The sequence below is a fragment of the Dermacentor albipictus genome, chromosome 6, assembly GCF_038994185.2.
Source record: "Dermacentor albipictus isolate Rhodes 1998 colony chromosome 6, USDA_Dalb.pri_finalv2, whole genome shotgun sequence".
NCBI lineage: Eukaryota > Metazoa > Arthropoda > Arachnida > Ixodida > Ixodidae > Dermacentor > Dermacentor albipictus.
This window is the reverse complement of record NC_091826.1, coordinates 137,751,046-137,757,045: the sequence shown is the minus strand read 5'-3', so window position 1 is coordinate 137,757,045 and position 6,000 is coordinate 137,751,046.

Here is a 6,000-nt window from a genome sequence, read left to right as displayed (position 1 = left end):
GAATTACCTGCAGCAAAACTGCAGAAAAATAAAATTTTCATCAAGTGTTCAAAAGTGTCATACAGCCGCTTCGAGCTATGTTTGCCAGTGTCCTGGGAAAACTTTAAGTTACACCAAGTTTATAGTCTGAGGAAATAGGGGTATTGTTAACTGCATTGTGTTGCGAAACTTTAACGTTCCTGACCTAATTAGAAGCAATGCAAGTAATAAGTAAACCCTCAATTTTTCGTCTGCGTTAATCGATATTTCTTGTTGGTTTCCGTGTACTGTCGTGGGTGACTACACAGGTCACCTTGTTTATTTTCTTTGTGAAAAATTGGACGCAGGTTATGGGTAATGCATAAGCAAGGTTCAGAGTGCGTGGATCAATTATACATTAGCAGCGAATTGCGCACGTAAACGTTGCAACGGTATTTTACGAACCGCGCAGAATTTATCCCGTGACCTTCGGAAAACTATGAACGCCAGCGAGAGGATAATTGGCGGCGAAATATTGTGGAGGTCAGGGCCCTATGTCCAATGTTCACGTGAGGTAAAATGCGTATGGACGCAATACTGGCTTTGTAAAAGTTCCGTAAGTGCGCGAAAGTGTTACACGCAGCCGAGGTTTCCAACAGACCAGTCGCAGACGGGCACTATTTTAAAGTGTGTGATTTAATTACAGGTTAACTTAACTCGCAATTGCAACTGCAAAGAAACAGATTCGCTGAAACTGAGTTGTAATTATGTAAGGTCGCACCAGTCTGCTACGTGATTTTTTTCGACGTAAGTGTTCTTCTGTCCTATGGCTGGGTTAGAGGAGATGCGAGTAATTATTATTGGCGACAACTGCAACGCAGCTACTTATACTAGCTGTTTTATTGTGCCACACTAATAAATATTCTTTGCCTAAGAGTCGCATTGCGCGCCATTCGTCTACGTACATGGCGCCAAAAGTAACGGGAAGAAGCGGTGCGTGAAGCGGCCACGACCGGGTCCAACTTGTATAGCATATCTATGTGTGGAGAAAGGAAAAAAAAAAAGGTCGGATGATGTTGACATTTTGTAGTCAGTTGTGTATCTCGGACATAGAAGTATAACAGCGCCAGCGAACTCGCTCAACTCCGTATCACACTCCGTACCAACACCGACTCGCACAACTCTGTATCAGCATGATTCGTGCGCCGATCATACCTGCACATTTGCTTTGGGCGTGCTGTATCATTTTGGCTGACGACATTCAAACGAAGCCATGACGAATCGTTAGCACCACGCAGCCATTTCATCGTTGCAATTGATACAAGACGATGTCACATTGGCCAATCATCTAACGTTTCCTAAATATAGTTCCGACTACATGTCATCTCTTGATGTCAATACCACAGGTGCGAACAGTAGCCAAGTACTGCATCAATACGTAAAAGTGGCTGTTGGTAAAGGGCAGGGAAGGGGGCGGCAGCTCGACATGTACTGAATAGCTTTCTCGAGAGCCAGAGGTGCTGCGCGTTAAGCACTAGAAGCCTCAGTAATATTGAATGCATGATTAATCGGCAGTCGTTACAATGAATGCAGCGCTGGTAGATGTACCCGAGCTGAATTGTAGATATGTGTCATGCCCAGTATAGGCAATTGAATCGCCTCAGTTTCTGAAATGAAAAATGGTGTTTATTGGACAGGTAGTCAAGCCAGGTAGGCACCATTGGGAGCTTTCAATGTCGCTCCCTTCGCGCAAGGCTCAGAGAGGTATTGAGACGACGGTGCGACTGACCATTCTGAATAGCTACCCGCGGGTGCGCTAGGTTTCGGACGCCAAGGGACAAGCAGACCCGACGAGCGTATCATGCGCAACTCGGGGCCTCTCAGTAAGCACTGAAAAACTTTTCCCTTCTTTATTTTTACGCACAAATGTTAAGTGCTGTTCAAATTCAGCGAAAATATATCGTGTACGTAGGCGCGCTCAAGACTGCGTGCATGCGTGACATTCGGGAAACAATGGGTTAGGGCCTCCAAGAATTGACACTATGTCGTGAAACCTATGACGATCAGCAAAACCCGCAAAGGGCGGACAAATCAGCGGATCTCTTAGGCACGTAGGACCCTCTGGGTCGCACTTCTAGGTAACAAGGTAGCCTAGCCGCCTGCAGGATTATCTTACTGAGCTATGCCTTATGCTCGGTTGCGGTAGTCGGGTTCAAACCCTCCCCCTCCCTTCTTAAATTTACGATGGTGTATCTGCGTATGACATCCTCCAGTGCACTACATCCGCAGGCTCAGAGCGGCGCCTGCCACCGGCGAACGATGCCGAGAGCGAGTGGGGCTATACTAGTTCAGGTACAACCAAATTAGGAAGGCCCACTAAGCTTGAACAAAGACACTCCCTCACCAGAACAGGAATTGGCCTCCCTGGTGCAGTATTCGGCCACAACCTCCCCAATGATATCTTCAAATAACTCACGGCCCTCAGTACCCAGCAGCTACGGAGCAGCTGTCCAAGGCGGCTGTCAGACCTGTAACGCAGCAGAGGGCGCTAAGAATCTCTGGGTCCGGACAGGCCGCCAATGGAAACTGACCCTGTCAACCTTTGATTGCCAAACTTTGATTGCCGAGTGAGGCTAGCTTAGCAGTACTGTCCGAGGAACTGTCAGACATTGTTTGGGACATCATCGGCCTTAGTGAGGCTAGAAGAACTGGTGAGGCTTATACGTTGCTGAATAACAGTCATGCCCTCTGCTATAGAGGTCTGCCAGATAAGCAATACGGCGTAGGATTCTCGATGCATAAGGACATAGCGGGTAACATTGACGAATTCTACAGCATTAATGAGATGGTAGCCGTAGTCGTAATCAAACTTAATAAGAAGTATAGATTAAGCGTAGTACAAGTCTACGCTCCAACATCCAATCACGACGATGAGGAAGTACATCAGTTTTATGAAGATGTTGAATTAGCGATAAAAGTGCAAACTCAATATACAGTAGTAGACTTGAATGAAAAAGTGGGGAAAAAGCAGGTTGTGAACAGGCAATTGGCAACTACGGCATCGATTCTAGAAACCCTAGAGGAGAGGTGTTGGCAGAATTCGCAGAAAGGAATAAGCTTAGAATAATGAACACCTTTTTCAGGAAGCGTAGCAAGAAAAAGTGGACCTGGAGAAGCCCTAATGGTGAAAGAAGAAATGAAATTGATTTCATACTTTCATATGCCGATCCCAGCATAGTGCAGAGAGAGAGAGAGAGAGAGAGGAAAGGGGAAAGGCAGGGAGGTTAACCAGAGGGGAAGATCTGGTTTGCTACCCTACGCTGGGTAAAGACGGAAGGGGGAGGTAAAGTGATAGCAAAGTAGAGATAAAGAGAGAAAGGAGCACAGTCATACAATCGCAGTTGGTCACTGTCGCCGCACACTGTCACCGCACAGCACAGTAGCACTTGCAGCACTATGAACATCTGTTCATGGTACAGCCGCTTGTCCAATTATGTAGCCCTTAAATACTGCAACAGTGCCCTAGTCGCCCTCTGCTACGATGGCTTGTGATGGCGGCATTTTAATATAACTTCCTCTGCTAGAGGTCTTCCGTCAAAGCGCCCTATCGCGTTTGCGAGCGATCGTCTCTGTAAATTATAGCGATGACAGTCACAGAGAAGGTGCTGAGGAGTCTCCTCGTTACCACAGTTATCACACGAGGCGTCGTCGGCCCATCCGATTTGGAAAGCAAAAGACTTGGTGAACGCCACCCCTAGCCATATTCGACAAAGCAGGGTAGCTTCGTGACGGCAGAGTCGAGCTGGAATACAAAGGCGTAGAGAAGAGTCTAGGTTGTGCAGCCGGTTGTCTAGACAACTTCCTGCATTCCACAACGAGAACGTGATATCTCGGCTGAGTATTCGAAGTTTTCTTGTGGCATCTGTCCTTGATAATGATATCGGCTCCTCTTCATCGCCTTTAAGAGCCGACCGAGCAGCGTTATCGGCATGTTCGTTTCCTATAACGCCGCACTGACTTGGAAGCCACTGAAATGTCACGTGGTGCCCTTTCTCAGTGAAGGTATGGGTTAGTTCTCTAATCTCGTATACCAGTTGTTCGTGTGGTCCACGCCGCAGGGCTGATAGCAGAGACTGCAGTGCTGCCTTCGAGTCACTGAATATTGACCATCTTCGAGGTTGTTCTTGGCTGACGAGACGAAGTGCAGCCCGAAGAGCTGCAAGTTCCGCAGCCATCGGTGTCGTTGGGTGACATGTCTTGAAACTGATGATGGTGGCTTTCGCTGGGAAAACCGCGGCTCCAGAGGAACACTGGAGAGTTGCTGATCCATCAGTATAAGTATCTACGTGGTCGGCGTACCTTGTGCAAAAGGAGTAGAGTTAGTTGTTTAAGAGCAGGTGATGACAGCTCAGATTTTTTCCTGATTCCTGGTATGGTGAGGTGCACTGCAGGCCGAGCCAAACACCAAGGAAGGAGGAATCGATGGCTTTGTTGCGGGGGTGAAGCCTGATGGAAGGCAGGTGTAATAATCCGAAATCGGGGTACAAAATGATCCCTGCGGTCTTTCTGATGACAGTGTTGCCAGATGGTGGGAACGGGCATGGGCAACGTGCCTAATGTGCACTCTCAACACTTCCACCGCAATGTGTGTTGTTATGGGTTGGTCCCGGGCTATTGCAATAGTCGCTATTGTCGATGTGCATTTTGGCAAATCAAGGCAAACCCTGAGAGCCCGAGCTTGAATAGCCTGTAGAGAACGAAGATGCGTCTGGGAAGTGTTGGTCAGTACGGGCAAACTGTATCTCACGAAGCACACAAAAAGAGCCCTGCACAATTCCAACATTGCATGCACTGACATTCCCCAAGTCTTTCCACCCAGAAACTTGAAAAGCTGGGAAATTCCTGTCAGACGCTGTTTCAAGTAGGTCACATGTGGGCTCCATGAAAGATCTCTATCAATGATTATTTAAAAATATCTGTGAGTCTTCTCGTAAGAAATTATCTGGCCATTTATTGAGATGGCGTAGGGTGCAATTGGTTTTTGAGTGAATGCCATCAGTGCACACTTGTCTGACGAAATTTCAAGACCTTGATTGCGGAGGTATGTAGCTGTCAGAGTAGCAGCTTTTTGAAGTCTTGCACGTATCTGAGGACGTGTCCCACCTGAAGTCCATATACATATGTCGCCTGCGTACATTGATATCTTGATCGCTGCTGGCAGATGATCAACGAGGCCAATGAGTGCGAGGTTAAATAGGGTAGGGCTTAGTACAGCGCCTTGAAGAACACCTCGGTAGGTGTAGTGTCGTGCGGTCTTATCATCGCCGGTACACACAAAGAAAGGTCTCATAAAAAGGTAATGAGAAATCCATTGCAAAACTCGACCACCTAGGCTAACCATTTCAAGAGCATCGAGGATAGCCTCGTGAGATACGTTATCGTATGCCTCCTTGACATCCAAGAGAAAGCAGCAGATAATCTTTTGCCTGACTTTTGGTGCTGGACATACGTAGCGGGATCAACAACACCGTCTACCGATGAGCGATCTCGGCGAAAACCAGCCATGCAATTTGGTAACAGGTTGTAGTGTTCCAGGTACCACTCCAAGTGGGCAAGGATCATCTTTTCCATTATCTTTCCCACACAGCTAGCCAGCGCTATTGGGTGGTATGAGTTGAGTTCAAGTGGGGACTTGCCTTGCTTCAGGAGAAATACCAAGCGGCTTGTCTTCCATTCTTCGGGTACGATGCCATCTTGCCAAGATACGTTGTATAGATGTAACAGTTCTCTCCGTTCGCCATCACTCAGGTTGTTCAAGGCGTGGTAGGATATTCCATCTGGTCCCGGAGATGAAGAACGCCTGCATAAAGCAAGAGCCACTTCTAGTTCCTCCATTATGAAAGGAAGATCCATGCGGCAGTCACGTGAAACAGGGATGTGACTGCGGGCTGGAAAGCCTGCACCGGTTGCTTGGTCAGCGATCCTTGCACAAAAGTCTTCGGCAACATCAGCATCCAGTCCCCTCTGGAAGAGCGCCAGCGC